Genomic DNA, 17628 nt, shown 5'->3' with positions numbered 1-17628 from the left:
AAATGCATTGATTCCGTTGCCCCGACGCAGCCTGCAGGATATTCAGGGGAAGTTGGACCAGAGTCACTGCCTTCTGTGCTAGACAGACCTGGCCTTGGGAGCTTAGCGGTCAGCCAGGATGGGCTTGAGCTCATGGGTGCTGGGACCCCAGTGGCAGGTTGGCGAGGAAGGGGAGGATGCTGGGGCCAAGCGGAGCCTGGGACGCAGAGACCCGGAGCCGGGGCTGGAGGCTAAGGCTGCAAGGATTAGGACAGGAGATCCCACAGCCGGGGAGGCTCTGAGCTAACTGGGAGCTGGGCGTGGCTTGTGGACAGCTTGTGTGTCTGCCCTCGGGGAGCTTCCTGCCTGGGGCATCTTGGGGAGTCTGCTTCATCGGCCCACGTTGCCCTTCACCTGTAGGGCTGCATCCTGGCACTTTCCTCATTGCTGGTCTGCTTTCTGGTCCTCTCTCGATCTCATGCCACGGCACGGTCTGCTCATTTCACATGGGACGCTGCACCCGTGCTTTCTTATCTCAGGCCAGAATGGAGTCAAATCCAGCCAAGCCGGGGATTGTTCGGGGCCTGGGAATCATTGGTATGTGCACCGGCAAAGCGCTTCCTAGTCAAATTCTCAGTAGCAAACCGAAGTCGATTAACGGGGCGGGGGTGGGGGGAAGATAGATGGCAGGTTATCATTCAGCCACGGCTGCCATCCATATGCATGAAGTCAAGGGACCTGACTCCCTTGCGGGATGCAGCATAACTTTTAGAGGGACCAGTTTCTGAGCGCTCGCTCCCTCCTACCCCCCTCTACCCCCGACCGCTTCCCTACAAGCCAGAGCAAATGTGGCTTCAGGTCTGGGGAAGCAGAGGACACCGCTCGGGCCGCCCACGTGCAATCTATGTTCTTGAAGAGTTTGATGGGCTTCTGCCACTTAAGGAATTGGTCACATTTACGAAGTGAGAGAGTGGCATGGACATATATGCACTACCAAATGTAAAATAGATAGCTAGTGGGAAGCAGCCGCATAGCACAGGGAGATCAACTCGGTGCTTTGTGACCCCCTAGAGGGGTGGGATAGGGAGGGTGGAGGGAGACGCAAGAGGGAGGGAATATGGGGAGATATGTACACGTATAGCTGATTCACTTTGTTATACAGCAGAAACTAACACACCATTGTAAAGCAATTACACTCCAATGAAGATGTTAAAAAAAAAAAAGAAAGAAATTGGTCACATTTAGAAATATTCAGCTTCAGTGAACATGTCGTGGCTGTGTATAGGAAAAACATACTATTATCTCTAGAGCCCACCTGAAGCAACAGGCTTGTTCCTGAAACAGATGTTTTGTAAAACCTGCCATGACAGGCTCTTCAGAGCTGGAGATGGGCCAGCGCTTGGCTACTGGCCTCACAAGGGCACAGACACCCCTCCCGGCTTCCTGCCCATCCCCCGCACCTGGGCCAGAGGAGGGGCTCCCCGTGGCTTCTCCTTCTGCCTCTTGGGTTCTGAAGTGAAACATTTTACAAGCTTGATACTGTTGTAGACAGAGGCAGCCAGCCAGGTGTGACCTGGGGAGAAGTTTCCAACATAATGACTCAGAATATGTCGTTTGGTCCAACTAACATTTATTGAGGGCCTACTGTGAACCAGGCACTACTCTAATTGCTTTCAGGTACATTACTTCACAGTAACTCTCTGAGGTTACCCATTTCAGAGATGAGGAAACTGAGACCTTGTCTTGGTTTCCTAGGGCTGCTGTAACAAGTTCCCACACACGTAGTGGCTTAAAACAAGAGAAATGTACTCTCTCACAGTCCTGGAGGCCAGAAGTCTAAAATCCCAAGGTGCCAGCATGGCTGTGCTCCTTCCTAAGGCTTTAGGAATTTTTCTTGCTCTTTCCAGGTTTTGGTGGTGTTTCTTGGTTTGTGGCAGCATCACTCCAACCTCTGCCTTTGTCTTCGCATAGTGTCTTCTGTGTGTGTGTCTGTGTCAGATCTCCCTCTGACTTTATCTTCTGAGGATACCTGCCACTAGATTTAGGGCCTACTCTCAATTCAGGAAAATCTTTATGTATACATATACATATATATACATATATATATATATGTATATATATGTATATATATACATATATTTATTTATTTATTTATTTATTTTTGTCTGTGTTGGGTCTTCGTTGCTGTGCGTGGGCTTTCTCTAGTTGCGGCGAGCGGGGGGCTACTCTTCGTTGAGGTGCGCAGGCTTCTCATTGCGGTGGCTTCTCTTGTTGCGGAGCATGGGCTCTAGGGCGCATGGGCTTCAGTAGCTGTGGCGCGAGGGCTCAGTAGTTGTGGTGCACGGGCTTAGTTGCTCCCCAGCATGTGGGATCTTCCCAGACCAGGGATCAAACCCGTGTCCCCTGCATTGGCAGGCGGATTCTCAACCACTGTGCCACCAGGGAAGTCCCCAGGATAATCTTGAGATTCTTAACTTGATTACATCTGCAAAAACCTTTTTCCAAATAAGGTCACATTAACAGATTCGAGGGGTTTAGGGCCACCATTCAGCTCGCTATAGACCTCGAGCTATTATCTGGTTGTTTCCCGAAGGCCACACAGCGAGAAAGGGTCGTGTTGGGGAGTAGACCCTGCTGGCTGGCTCTGAGGGGGCCCTCGGTCAGGTCTTCGCCACCCAGACGCTATGAGACAGGCCCCTGCGCTTAAGAAACCTACATCTGGGTGGGAAGGAGCTTTGCGTGTTGGTTACGAGTGAGTCTAGCTGATCCGGGTGACCTTGGGCAAATTATGTGACCACTCTTGTGTCTCATACGGGAAGTGTGCCATGTGGAAAATGGGAATCATATTAAGAATAGCAAGGACCTCAAAAGATTGCTGGGGGTGGGGGTGGGGAATCCAATGAGAAGATCAAATGAGAGGAGGAGATCAGCAAGATCCCAGGACCCTGATCCCATAGCCTCTGCCAGTAACCCCCGTGCTCCATGCTTCCGCCTGTAGGACCCCTCCAAATATTTGAATCAGAGCCTCTGAATGGAAAAAGAACAGTGGGGGGGGGCTTCTGTTCAGGTCCCCAGAAACAAGGGTGAGGAAGAGGAGGAAGCCATAGGTGACTCTAGGGTTTTGAGCTGGGTTCACTGGGAGGATGAAGTTGCCAATAACAACATGGAAACAGCAAGAAGCTGGTTGGGGGTGGGGAGGTGGGGGATGGACAGAGAATAAATTGTCTTGAGCTTGGAGGCCAGTGGGATATCTCAGTAGATCTGATTGGCAGGCGTTGGACTTAGAAGGTGACTTTTAAAAGCTACACAGAGCTTAAGAGTGAAGGAAAGAATTGAACATGTTTGGCAAGTTCAAGTACTGTCAGAGATTAAGCCTTTTGCCAGTGCAGGGGAGGGGGTGGAGGGCAGAGGGCAAACCAGAATAGGGAAAATGAACGTTGTGTTCACACGCATTGGTTCGTGGTCACAGCACTCCATTTTCCTGCCGGCAAAATGGGCGTGCTGCTTTTTTCTCCCCAAGCTGTTGCTCAGGTTGCATTAGATCATGGATGGGAAATTGCTGCAGAGACTGTGCATCAAACGGTAAAAAGGGGCATCAGATATGGGCCTCAGCCACGTCTCCCCAGATCCTGAGCACGACAGGAGAGGCACAAGGGCGCCCTTCCTACCTCTGTGTTGTGGCTGAGGAAGTAGTAACCGCTCGTTCACCAGGTTTGACGTGGCCTTGATGGTGGACTCTATTCATGTTCAGCAAATGAACCATATAATAAAAACGGGAATTTCTCCATTCCCTGGCGCGGGGTGGAGCCTTCCGCCACGGTTTTTGTGTTTTGGAAAAACAAGCAGAGCACTTCTCTCACGAGCCTTGTGGAGCGCTTCTGCTGCGCCGCCCTCATCCCTGGGCGCCAGCGCCCACGAGGTCCCCCTGACCCTCCCGCTTGTGTGTTTGCAGGACAGGGTAGGTCACTCAACGTTGCCATGACGACCAAGGAAGAGGCCAGCTCTGACTTCAGCTCTTAGTTTCAGGGAAACTAAGTGACAGACTCTTTTGTTTTCTTTCTTGGGGAAGGGCTGGCCCACCACCTTCCCGTTGGTATGGAAACCTTTCACTCCCACCAGGTGAGGTGGTCAAATGGGGAGATTAATTTATTTGAATGGGCATCTGGAGAGACCACTGTGAAAGGAGAAAGCGTCAGGACGCGGTGGTTCTGGCCATTATGACATGATAAGCACCCTGCTCCTCGGGGAGGGGTGGTGGGTGGGCACCGTGGCCTCTAGACCCCAGTCTGTGCGTCTCCAAATCGCTGGAATTTTTCAGCTGCCTTGTATCGAGGACCAGTGATTTGTCTGGCATTCTACGAGCTTCTTTATATTCGGTGTTACACTTAGTGCTCACTATAACCCTGTGCATTGGTATTATTGTCACGCTTTGCAAATGAGGAAACTGATGCTCAGAGAGGTTAAGTACCTTCCCCAAGGTCACTCAGCTGGCAAGTGACCATGTTGGAGCTCAAACCCAGACCTGCTTGCTGCATAATCCCTACAACTCTTTCCACTCTGCCGTCCCGCCTTAACCTTGTACTTGAACTTACACGATCTCTCCAGAGTCTCTAGAGCCATCAGGGAGACATCGTCTAAAAAACGTACCACGATAACTAAACATTTAATACTTCTGTGAGAAACGCCACTGTAAACTGTCTGGATGCCTGCTTGGGGAATTAGGCAATGACAAGATAAATTAAATACTTTAATGGATTTTGACAACAACTCTATGTTAGGGGAATTCAAATTGCATAAAGAAGAAAGTTAGACTTTCTCTCTGGACCTGATTTCTAATATGCATGCCTAATTTATTAGCCACATTTTTTAAAATCTAATTTTGTTAGGACCAACGTTCTTGGAGGAAGAAAGTGTTGTGGGTTGGAGGAGGCAGTTAAATCTTCTTGGAGGAGGCTGGGCTTGCTCTGACCCCATGTGCATGATTTTTGAGGGGGGTGTTCGATAAATACACGTCGAATGAATGATAACCGCTACCATTGCTTTCTCACTTACTAAACTCTGGCCAGGATGCTAGCCCCTTGTTTTATGTCCTCCCATTGAATCCCTCCACACCCCTGCGATCGGAGTTCTATTGTCCATCTCCATTTTACAGAACAGAAACAGAGGCTAAGCGAAAGAGCCACTTTCCCAAAGCCATACCCCTAGTAAGGAGTGGAACCAGAACGGCTATTATTCTTTTTTTTTTAAAACTTGCCAAATATTCTTCCTTCCATCCTTCCATCCTTCCTTCCTCCCTTCCTTCCTTCCTTTCCTTCCTTCCTCCCTTCCTCTCTTTCTTTCTTTCTTTCTTTCTTTCTTTCTTTCTTTCTTTCTTTCTTTCTTTCTTTCTTTTGTTGTGGCACGTGGGCTCAGTAGTTGTGGCTCACGGGCTCCAGAGCGCAGGCTCAGTAGTTGTGGCTCACGGGCTTAGTTGCTCCGTCGCATGTGGGATCTTCCCAGACCAGGGCTCGAACCCGTGTTCCCTGCATTGGCAGGCAGATTCTTAACCACTGTGCCACCAGGGAAGTCCTGACTATTATTCTTATTACCATAAATTATTATTGTATTATTATCCTAAAAATGGCTTTATAGAACCTTAAACTGAAAATGACACCCAGACGTCACCCTGCCCATTTTCTTGTCTTCAGGCAAAATTACAGCAAATTCTTCATGTTTTTTGTCTTAAAGAACACTGCTCTTACACAGTCATTTATCAGCATGTCTTTTGTCTGTTTGTTTTTTGCATCGCCTATTAGTTGTAGAGTACTATGAGGGGAACAAACATGGATTCTATCTTTGGCAGACTCACAGTCTCTGGGAGAAAGAAGCCGCAGACTTAAATAGCCATAATATAAGTTCAGAAGATGACACATTTCACAAGAGAGGTGCAAATGAAGTGCTGTGGGGAATCCAGAAGAGAGTATTTTGGGTAGGAGGGATCAGGGAAGGCTCAGGGCCAGCTGGCATTTGAAGTGAGCTTTGCAGGATGAGCAGGATTTGGGCCTGGCTATTGGTGAGAAGGGGTGAGTGGGACACAAGCGTCCAGGCACAGGGGCCTGCATGCGCTCCTGAAGCATCTCCACGTGTAACTGAGACCGCCCAGGGAGACTGTGTAGGGCAGCAAGCGGGTCAAGGGCAGAGGCTCAGCAGACCATCTACCACGAAGGGTCTTCAGAGGAAGAAAAGCAGAGGATGGAAAAACACCAGGAGAATGCAGGGGCACAGAATGAGAGTTTCAGACAGAGAGTGGCTGACTGCATCGGACGCTTTGAAGAAGCCGAATTAGGGGAAGATCAAGGAGGTCCGTGGCAACGAGGAGGTCGGTGGTAACCTTTGAGAGAGCAGTGTGTTTGGAGCAGTAAAAACAGAAGCCAGCCACTCATCCTGAGGCCAGGAGTGAACTTCTCTAGGTCGTGCCCCACCTGGGGAGGGCTGTCATTACAGTCTCCTAGCGGAGGGCCAGCAGAGAACCCGCCCCACCCACCCTGGGCACTGCCCAACCTCACACTGGAAGCCTGGAAAGAACAGACTCTTGTGAGTCAGACAGACCCAGATCACCATGTAGGGGGTGTGTGACCTTGAGTACGTACTTTATTTTAACTGAGCTCAGCTTCGTCTGCTGGACAACGAGAGCTATCACTTCTTGAGTGCTTACGGCATGCTGGGTACGATTCTAAGTGCTCTACATATATTAGCCCATTTAATCGTCACAGCAGTGCTATGATGTAGGTAGAATTATCGTCCCCATTATACAGATAAAGACGCCAAGGCACGAGCAGATTAAGACACTTTCCCAAGGTCATCAGCTAGTTACGGACAGGGCAAGGATTCCAACCCAAGCATGGCTCTGGGATATATGTTAGTATCTCCACCTTAAGGTCTCAGTGTGGCTTAAGCAGGATAATCAGTACACGGGAGAGCTCCTAGCCCAGAGGAGGCTCAATAAGAATTACTCCCTTTCCCTGACCCACTGCAAATTCAAAGTCGAGGCAGCCTGGCCTGAGAGAGGCCTGGGGGATCAGCCTCATGAGACCTCACTCACATTAATGAAAATCTCATGCAGAATGACGCACACAGAATCACCTTGCAAAGTCGGGTGCAAATGCCACGAGCCCCTGGGACAGAGTCGAGTGAGAATTGTTTTGCATTCAACACCCATGCAGCAGGGATTGGCCAGCTGCCGCCCTGCAAATCGGTGACAAGTGAAATTCACAAAGCGAGCAGATTTCATCTGAAATCTGGAGGAAGGAGTATATTTGAGCAGGATATGCCTACTGAATCCCTGAATAAGGGTTCACTGGGTGCACAGTATACAAAAGGGAATTAGGATTACCATAGAAAAGTAACTGGGGTTTGGATGAAATTGAATGCCAGAAAGAATTACAGTCTAGGCAAAGGATGACTTCTATGCATGGGTTTCCCCACTTATTGTCTGGATTCATGCAGCCCTATACTTTGGTGCAGAACTGTGTTTAAGCATTAAAACGCTTTTTGTTGCAGATAGGCTCTGAGTATGTAATTAAAAGGATCCCTTCATTAGCAGAACTATACAATGCAAGCTCAAGTTGGCCTTTTCTGCTAATTTTGGAGGTAGTAAAACAGAGGCTAATACAACCACTAATTACAACCGTCACACAGACAGTGCCTTGCTGTCGCTACTAGGAAATCTTTGTTCTCCCCAAGTGTAGACAGTATATTCCCAGTAGCTGGGAGAGAAAAAGTGGAAGAAAGATTCATTCTGGCAACCAGAAGGAGGGCTGTGGCAGTGTAGGGGTTAAAAATGTGACCTCTGGGGGCTTCCCTGGTGGTGCAGTGGTTGAGAATCTGCCTGCCACTGCAGGGGACACGGGTTCGAGCCCTGGTCTGGGAGGATCCCACATGCTGTGGAGCAACTAGGCCCGTAAGCCACAACTACTGAACCTGCGCGTCTGGAGCCTGTGCTCCGCAACAAGAGAGGCCACGATAGTGGGAGGCCCGCGCACCGCGAGGAAGAGTAGCCCCCGCTTGCCGCAACTAGAGAAAGCCCTCGCACAGAAACGAAGACCCAACACAGCCCCAAAAAATAAATAAATAAAATAAAATAAAATAAAATTTTAAAACATTGAAAAAAATTTCCAGTAGAAGTACCTGTATTCTGGATCTGTTTGATTTCTTAAAAAAAAAAAACAAAAAAAAACGTGACCTCTGGAGTTAGGCCACTGGATTCTAGTCCCAGTCTTATCACTTAGGCAGCTGACTTAACTTCTCAAAGCTTCAGTATCCTCAGATGTCAACTGGAGTCAATCATTGTGTCTAATTGATAGAATGGACACGGGAACTCACTGAAACGATGACTATATTCACTACCAGTTATTCTGAACAGTGCCAGGAACTGCGTAGGGGTTATAGTCATAAACAAGCAAGAGAGGTGTCGCCCTTCCAGGCTTCCAGTCCGGTGAGAGAAACAGGCATCAAACAGACAATTGCACAAATACAAATAACCATATAGGTATAATTGTGACAATGACTCTGAAGAAAAAAATAATGGTGACGAAAATGATGATGACGTACAAGGCCTGGAATGTTATATAGAAAGGCATGGTTGATTTAACTCTAGAAGCTATGGGAAGCTTTTTGGAAAAGGTGATACAGAATCTCAGATTTGAAGGACGAGTGTTTTTGAAGTGGATACTTTGGGAAAGAGCATTTATAAAAAAGAGGGAGGAATGTGGAATGTAGACAGCAAGGCAGGCAAAGCAGGCAGAGACCAGACCCGCCGGGCCCCGAGCTCTCTGGCCCAGGGTGAGGCCCTGTCCAGCGGGCCTCGGGCAGCCCGTGCAGGCCAGGCCTGTCATTTGAAAACCGTTCCTCCAGGATCCAGCGGAAAGCTAAGCACGAGCCCAGCCATCCGCAGAAAGACAGCGGCCAGCTACTTAGTGGGTTTAAACAGGGACTCTGCAGCCCTTCGGGCAAAAAGATTTCTCCTCCATGCCGGCCAGTGTGGTTGGATGCGTCTGAAGCTGCTCGTTCAGAATCAGAATTTTGGCCACTCTGGTGTTTTAGCTCAATAGTGGTGTCGGTTTTTTTCTTTCTTTCTTTTTTCAACGTTCTGAACAGGAAGTCAGAACTGGGCCTGCCTTTGCTACCATCTTTCACTTGATGCCTCCCCTCAAGCAAGTGACTTTGCTTTGACTTCCCAATGTTATTTCAAAAGGAAAATGAGACGAGATGATCGCTAGGGCCCTTTCCACTCCTCAGTTTAACTTTTGCTTTATGTGGGGCGCAGCAAATATCACTATCTGTGCATGATTCTGTGACATCAGTAATCCTCAGTAGAGAACCAGGGTATCAGATAAGGCTCAGTTACCCAGTGAGGCCCGAGAAAATGAGACTCACTTATTTAGGGGGTTTATTTAATGGGTTCGGACAAGAGGGTAGGTGCAGTCTGACCCCGGGCGGCCTGCCGTGAGATTCCCCAGACGGCCTACAGGCAGTCGAAGGAGCAAGAGAACAGTACAGCGTCTAGTCACGTGGGTTGGGGGTGGGGCAGAATGCCAAAAAGTGGTTAAAGAAACCCTGTATTCTCCTGAGTTCCCGGAGGTGTGTGCTGATCTCTCCCACTGAAGCTGGGGACAAGACAGTGAGCCCCTCGAGATGATGACACACGGGAGATAAAGATGCTGGTGATTATAACCAAAGTGGCTCACAGGAATTGGGGCACCGTGCTAAGCGCCACGCATCCATTTTCTCTGTAATTACATCAGTCCTATAGTTTAGGTACCATTATTATTCCCATTTTATATAAGAGAATACTGAAGCTTTGAGGTTATATGACTTGCCCAGCTCAAGAATACAGAGCTGGGGTTCCAGCGGTGACTCGGACTACCCCCAGAGCCCACGCCCGGGTTCCCCAGGCCGGCGCCCGTGGGGAGCAGCTGTCTGGCGGCATCTCCTCCCACCCTCCCCGGCCTGAGTGACAATACATTTCACTGTCTCTTACTGCCCGTGCCCAGAGACAAAGAAAGCAAGAGGGACCAGAGCGAAGAGACTCACTCTGGGCAGAGGGGCAGAGCAGAGAGAGCCCTGTTGGAAAAGAATCCCTTTGGGAGGTCTTTGTAAAATGAGCTGTCAGTTCGTTCATCTGGAAAATGAGAGGACTGGGCCAGATGACCCCTAAAGGCACTTCCAGCTCGGAAATAGCCGGAGTTCTGGGTCTGTGGGAAAGGGGGCATTAGACTAGGTCTGTACGTTTGTTCTTTTGTTAATTCGTTGCCTGGCCCGACGGGTAGATGCTCGTGCAGCATCCCCAGCCTGGCGGCTCCGGGAATTCATCCCAGGCGGGGGCAGAGACCCAGTCTGCTGCTGTTGCCACTGGGGGCCTCCGTTAATTCCCACACATGCGACACACAGTGCATCAGTGATTTGTGTGGGCCTGAAACTGTAAAACAGAGGCTGATTTGTTGGGCAGTCGGAATGGAACAGCCCCATCCAGATGTGCGATGATTGTCACACTGAGGTCGGTTACAACCCCCCCCCCACCCAGCAGAAACATCTGGATGCGCTACACATAGGCTGCGTGTTTGATCCTAAAGAATGCAACAGTTTTGTGCTGGGCTCAGACTAAGTGCCCTCCCAACCGCTCTCCCTCGTACGTAAGAGACTTCTCTCCCATTGAAAGGGAGGAGAAAATGAGTTCAGAGAAGTTTCGTAACTACGTTGAGTTGTAACATGATGGAGTGGAAAGGGCCTGGGCTTTGAACTCAAGCAGATCCTGGTTCAAATCCTCACTTAGCCATTTAATAGCTGAGTGACCTTTGGAAAGTAGCGTAACCTCTCTGAAGCTCATTTCTCAGCAGCAAAGTGGAGCCACTTATTATACCTAATTCATAAGGATCATTGCCAGGGTCAAATGAGATGTTATGGGTAACCGACCTAACTCTCAGATATTTAATGCCCGATAACTCCTCATGTATGGAAGAAGCCATAGTGCAGTGGTTAGAAACAAGGACACTGGCACCTGTCTGCCTGGCTCTCTATCCTGGGTCTAAAACCTATTAGTTTGTATCTTTGTGCCTTGGTTTCTGCATCTGTAAAATGGGCATAATAATAATGCCTGCTTCGTAGGATTTTATCAAGACTAAATGTTTTAAGTTGGCAGTTCCTGGCACATAATCAATATCATCACCATTGTGTTTTGTTGTTGATGTGACACTGTGCTATGGAGGAAAGTGATTGAGGGAGGCGGAAGCGGCCAGGTGAGCATTCATAGGAACACTGCACGAAGGGGAGCCGGTGGGAATAGACCCAGCATGGATCTAGGTCTTACAGGGACTAGAGCATCAGCCAGATCCCTCATTAAATCCCTTTCCTCGTCACTTTGGAAACACATGCCTCACCCGTCTATCGCCTTCTCTTCAAACAATATAGCATTGCCATCAAGCAAATGGGGCCCCTGTGATGGAAGAGATTTATCAAATGACAGAGCCGGGCTACATGGTAGTTATGTTTATTTTTAGTGACTTCATCCTCCAACTCTTTAACTTAGCTGCTGGGCTAATTTAAGGGACTTCTTTGGTGCATTGTTGGCCGTTTCTTCTGGAATGCCAATGTGCCTTTGAAACCCCCAAGGGGCTGGGGGGGGGGGACATGTCTTGGCCAAACGACGGGGAAAGGAGCCTGCCTACCTCCCTCCATTTGCCAGTGCCGTCCCGCTGCCCACCAGGCTCTCCCGTCAAGCCACAGGATTGCCCGGGAACGTGATCCAGGGCCTTCTCTCCCTTTCTATCCCCCGTGATCAAGCAGTTGCCAAATCCATCTTCTTTCACCTAGACCAGTGATTCTTAGACTTCAGCCCGCATCAGAATCCCCCACAGCGCTTGCTAAGGCAGAGCTTCTGAGGCCATAGGTCTGGGGTGGGGCCCAAGGACTCGGGTGATGCTGATGTTGTGGGACCAGGGACCACGCTTTCAGAATCCCTGAGCTTGAGTGTTCCAGTAGCTTCCTAACATCATCCACTCCCCCCTCGATTCAGGATACACAACTGCTGGCAGATTCATTCATCTTCTCTGAACTTCTGATCTTGCCACTCCTTTCCCCCAAATCTACCACAACCTTGTCATCTCCTACACTGCCACATCCAAGCTCCCTTGTCTGACACTCAAGATCCTATAAGACCCAGACCCAAGCTGGCTTCCTGGTCATATTCCTACCTGCTCCCCTTCATGTACACGACTAAGACCCAGCAAGCCGACCTACTTCCATATGCTCCAGGTCCCATCTCTGGATGCTCACCTGGCCGCTCCCACCTGGCTCAGTCATTGTTTGTGGATGGGTCTAGCCTTCCCCCACTGGGTCATGTGCTTCTGGGTAGCTGGGACTGTGTCCACCTCACCTGTGTAGCCCAGGCCCCTGGGACAGGTAAGTGCTTGAGAAATGGTTCATGAACGAATAAATTATTGAAGGATGCTTCACTAAAAATGGGAATTATTTCTCTGAGAGAATTCAAGCACCTTCTCTGAAACTGGAACTTGCTGTATCTACCTTCCTATTTTGTTAACTCCCAAGAATATATACATATGTAGTTTGTACATCAGAAGAAAAGTCTTTGGTTTGATTTAAATCAAATTAGCACAAGAGCTACATAGTGAGCTAAGCCTCGGGTGTGTAGTGAGACAGTCCTGAGTACAAATTCTGATTCCACTATTGATTTGTGACACTGGGCAAGTATTAAGGTTCTCTGGGCCTCAGGTTCCTAATTTGTAAAATGGGACTAGTTTCTACCTACCTTGTAGAATTGTTTTGAGAAACCAGTGAGATCATATATAGGTAGTAAGCTGCTTGACACAGAGTGGGTCCCTGATAAATAGTAGTGATTTTTAACAGTAGGCTTTCCAGGTAAAATAGTGGTAGGTGGTTTTTCACAAGAGTTTTAATAAAACAAAATCCCATTTTATTTGAAAGACAGTAATAGATAAAACATTCCAGGATTCTTTCCCCTATTTTAATGAATCAAGGACACACCAAATTCAATTTAAAAAAAAATACCCCAAAGGACCCCAAGTAAGCTTGATTTATATTTTCTTTACCAGTCACTTCTATTTCATAAGTCTGACTTTTCCGTTAAAATGCTATTAAGTAAAAACAGGATTTTACAGTATTTGTGATAACTTGGATCTCAGTGTGATAATTGGAATTATCTCTAGCAGAATAACCATTTCTCCTTGTTTTATTTCCTCTTATATATCAGCTATATCTTTACTGCCTTCTTCCAGTTGAGTAAAACCACTTCTGCCTGAATTTGTGGTTTTGAGTCCATGAAAATATCTGTGGCTTTGAGGGCCCTTTTCATCCTGAGGTTATTAATTGGGATTCAGGAAGGAAGGGGAATGGTAGTCATCCAGTAAGAAATGTGAGAGGCTGTCACGGAGAAGAGAAGACAAACCCATCCTGTGAGGCTCTGAGGGTGGGTTGGGATGTGGGCTATGGACACCAGAGGGAGAACAGCCTCTGATGTGCCATCCAGAAAACCTTCCCAGCCTGAGAGGTGCCCTGGAGGTGGTGAGGTCCCCCTCATCAGGTAACCCAAGCTACGGCCACCCCCTTGGATGATCTGCCAGTCAGATGACCCACTGGTGCTAATGTCCTATCTACCTGGGAGTCATTTCTTCTCTAAAATGACATCATTGTGAAAAGGTTAGGAACTAGATAGAGGTGGTGGTTACACAACATTGTGCATTGCATGCTTTAAAATGGTTAAAATGGTGAACTTTATGTTACGTACATTAGACCACAATAAAAGAAAATAGATGACATCGTTGGACAGAATGATCTCCAAGGCTGCTGCTAGCTGTTAACATGTTATGTTTCTGGGAGAGAGCACGTGGCTTAGGGGACTGGCTCCCAGACTCTATTTAGTCAAAGACGAGCCATGTAGACAATATATGACTGACAGGGAATGGCCAGTTAAATTATGGTTCAGGCATAATATGGAATATTATATGTCCATGAGAGATTATGCTCATGAAAACATACTTAATGCCACGGGAAGACACGTATGATATAATGTAAAGTGTAAGAAAAAAGGATTTAAACTACCTATGATGTGATCCTAACTTATAGATAAAAAATCAAAACATTAGTAGTGTTTATCCCTGAATTGTGGGATTACAAATGATTCTGATTCCTTTATACAGTTCTCAAAATGCTTACAAAGACCATGAATTACTATTATAATTTTTAAAAAACTATTTAAAAAGGAAAAATAAATAACAGTCCTTTGGATTTGGTAACCCCCAATGTGAACCATGATGTGCTTTGGAATAATAGGGCAGCAAGACGGAAACAGCCCTGGTTAGGAGAACTGATGTGTAATTCCAGTTCAGCCAGGGCAAAGAGCTGCTTCGCATTGTTGGGCCTCAGTTTCTCCGTCTGGAAGAGGGGTATAAAAATAACAGTGTACTGCACGTGTTTTGTGAAGAGCAAATGAGATCATGAAAGTGGGACGGTTCTGTTGATTGAAGAGTTCTCAGCCTTTTTCTTTGTCATGGAGTGTATTCAAACTGTATATTTCCAAATCTTTCCTTTAACAAAAACTTAATGAGTGCTTTTAAAGTTAGTGATTGCCACTTATCCAGGAATTTAAGAGCTAATTTCCAGTAACAGTGCTGCTTTTTTTCTCATCTTTCTTCGTATAACCTTAATGGGAAAACATTTTATTTCATCTGAAGTGTAACCACCTGACTTTTATTTACAGTCTTAAATTCAAGGAGGTGATGATAAAACCAGTTTAGCTGAAGGGAAGTTGCACCCACTCCATCCCGCTCCCCCTGGGAATGCGGTGCTTCTCCGGAGGAATAAGGTCCCTCCCCTTTGTAGGAGGGAGCATTTGTTGCCCCGGGACCCTCCACACTGTTGAACTTTAGAAGTGGTTTTCCTTTGCTCTTCTTTGGTTCTGCCTGTTCTCGCTTTGAGACCCACTTAGAAGGAACCATGAACAGAACTTACAGGACCTTTTATTCACACAAGGGGGTTCTCTTTCTTGGAGGCTGGCTCCTTGGACCAGCATAAAGAAAAGGTCATGAAGAACCTAGTGGCAAGATGGGAATAAAGACACAGACCTACTAGAGAATGGACTTGAGGATATGGGGAGGGGGAGGGGTAAGATGTGACAGGGTGAGAGAGTGGAATGGACATATATACACTACCAAATGTAAAATAGATAGCTAGTGGGAAGCAGCCGCATAGCACAGGGAGATCAGCTTGGTGCTTTGTGACCACCTAGAGGGTTGGGGTAGGGAGGGTGGGAGGGAGGGAGATGCAAGAGGGAAGAGATATGGGGACATATGTATATGTATAACTGATTCACCCTGTTATAAAGCAGAAACTAACACACCATTGTAAAGCAGTTATACTCCAATAAAGATATTTAAAAAAAAAAAAAAGAAAAGACCATTTTGGCAGGGCCGTCAAGTATGCTGTTTCTCTCTCTCGAACCTCTTTCCCATTTAAACGAGCTTATGGGGTGGGTACAAAGCATCATAACCTTGATGTTTTATCTGAAGCTTACCTTGCTATTAAAAGCAAACTTTCCCAATTCAACAAATTCAATGAAACATTTCCGAAGAACCTGATACGTGCCAGGTCCTATAGAAATAGAGTTGAATAAGATGTGGTCCTTGCCTTCAATGAGCTCACAAAACAGTGAGAGGGATTGGCATGTAAGCAAATGCAGCGCAGTTGATGAGAGGAGTGAGGAAGTCCAAGGGGCAGGAGCGGGACATGAAAGACAGTCTTCAGCATGGTCAAGGCAACAGCTGAGCTGGTTCTGAAAGTGGAACAGAAATGTGCCAGGCAGCCAGGGCTGGGAAAGTCTTCAAAGGCTGAGGCAAGCAGGTGTGAAGATACCAAGACAGCCCAGCTTGGTGACTGATGGTGTGCTTGGAAGTGGGAGCTCTGGGGACGAGGCCATTTAATAAAGAAAAGAAAAGAGCAGAAAATGGCCTTGGTACTGAGCTCAGCACCATGGGATGTGGCTCTTCTTTTCCTGGATCTCTTAGCCAGCTGGGCGGTACTTATTGGCCGTTCACACCGCGCTCAGGGTGTTACCAAGTCCAAGCTCGTACTGCCCGCTGCACGACAGGACAATAAATAGAGAGACAAGTTGTTGGGGCAAGGAATAGCGCCTTTATTCAGAAAATCAGCAGACTGAGAGGACGGTGGACTAGTGTGCCAAAGAACCATCTTCCTGGAGTTAGAATTCAGGCTTCTTTCATACTAAAATGGGAGGGGGTAAAGTCCTGGTTAGGTCAGACTCCAGAGGGGATGTGTTAATTTCTTCCTTCCTGCAGCCATTCACAGGTGGGCCTAGTCAGGAGGTTTCCTGTGAGCTAAACAAAGGTATTTTACCTTAACAGTCATCACATGGGAGGCAGGGTACCCAGAGACGGGCCATTATGTATCATTTAGGCTTATAGGCAACATCCCTTTGGTGATTAACTTGTAGCAAAAGCAAGAGAACACAAAGGTTAAAGTAAAAGTAACAGATTCAATGTGGAGTCAGATTCATTGTTTCCTATTACAAGGGTTCTGTCTCTGGAACCCACACACAGGTGGAAAGGGTTACGCCTGCCCCCCCCCCCCCCATCCACTATGGGCAGGACAAGAGACAGGAAAGCAAGGTGAGCTGCAGGTGCAGAGACAGGCACTGAGTGTGGAAGGGGGCTGGGCGTCCAGCAAGCACGGGTCTCTATGTCCAGGCCCGGCCATGGCTGGGGCGGCAGCAGAGGTCAAAGCCTTGAAGGGTACAGTGTGTCTAAGGCAATGACAAGAAATAAGGAGGGCAGAGAGGAAATCAGGAAGGGCCTTGTGTGCCAGAGGGAGGAGTATGGACTTTATCACGTAGGCACTCAGGAACCACAAAGAACTGTAGGAAGTGGACATCCCAGCCAGGTCTGCTTTAAAAGGGCACCTCAGGTGCCATGTGGAGGATGGGTCTGTGGATGGGAAAGGCCGGAGGCGGGAGACCCCATTGTTAGAGTCCGGGAGAGAGCAGACAAGGCCAGGGCAGGGGGAGAGTGGAGCGGGTTCCAGGGAACATTAAGCATGCTGTGGAGACAGAGGGAGAGGAGGGGCTGGCGTTTATTCAGATGTTTCCTGCTTGGGTCACTGACAGCTGGTGGTGACATTCGAGGAGACAGGGAGTGTGGATTTGGGGTGAGGGGAAATGGTCATGTCAGTGTGAGGTACCTGCGGGTCATCCTGGAGGGTAAACAGGTGATAGCTGGAGCTGTGTGTCTGGAGGTGAGAACATTGCAGCTGGAGGTGCAAACATTGCAGCTGGAGGTGCATATCTGAGAGTTAGTGGCCGTGAACTTTCTCGAGTATCAGGATAATTTCAGAATAAAATATCCAGACTAAGGAATCACAACAGTACGATCATTTTTTTTTGTACGAGTTCCAAATAAGAAAATAGTTAAGCCAGAAAATGCAATTGTGCCTATTCCTAGAATTGGGTAACTGATGTATCTCTGCACATTGTTCATTGAACTGTCTGTGGCTTCTTGCCAGCCCTCAATGAGATTTTTATATTTCTTAATTATTCAATTACTACCCATAAGTAGGAGTTTGAAATCA

General features: G+C 47.7%; 1 protein-coding gene across 4 annotated transcripts in view; it reads left to right on the top strand.

Moving 5' to 3' along the window:
- Nucleotides 1–17628, top strand: part of TTLL11 (tubulin tyrosine ligase like 11) — a 257240-nt gene that overhangs the window by 194576 nt on the left and 45036 nt on the right. The window lies entirely within an intron of this gene.

Source organism: Balaenoptera borealis, assembly GCF_965194805.1.
Source record: "Balaenoptera borealis genome assembly, chromosome: 8".
In the NCBI taxonomy this organism is placed as follows: Eukaryota; Metazoa; Chordata; class Mammalia; order Artiodactyla; family Balaenopteridae; genus Balaenoptera; species Balaenoptera borealis.
The sequence above is the reverse complement of the archived record's forward strand: the minus strand, read 5'-3'. Positions and strand labels throughout refer to the sequence as shown.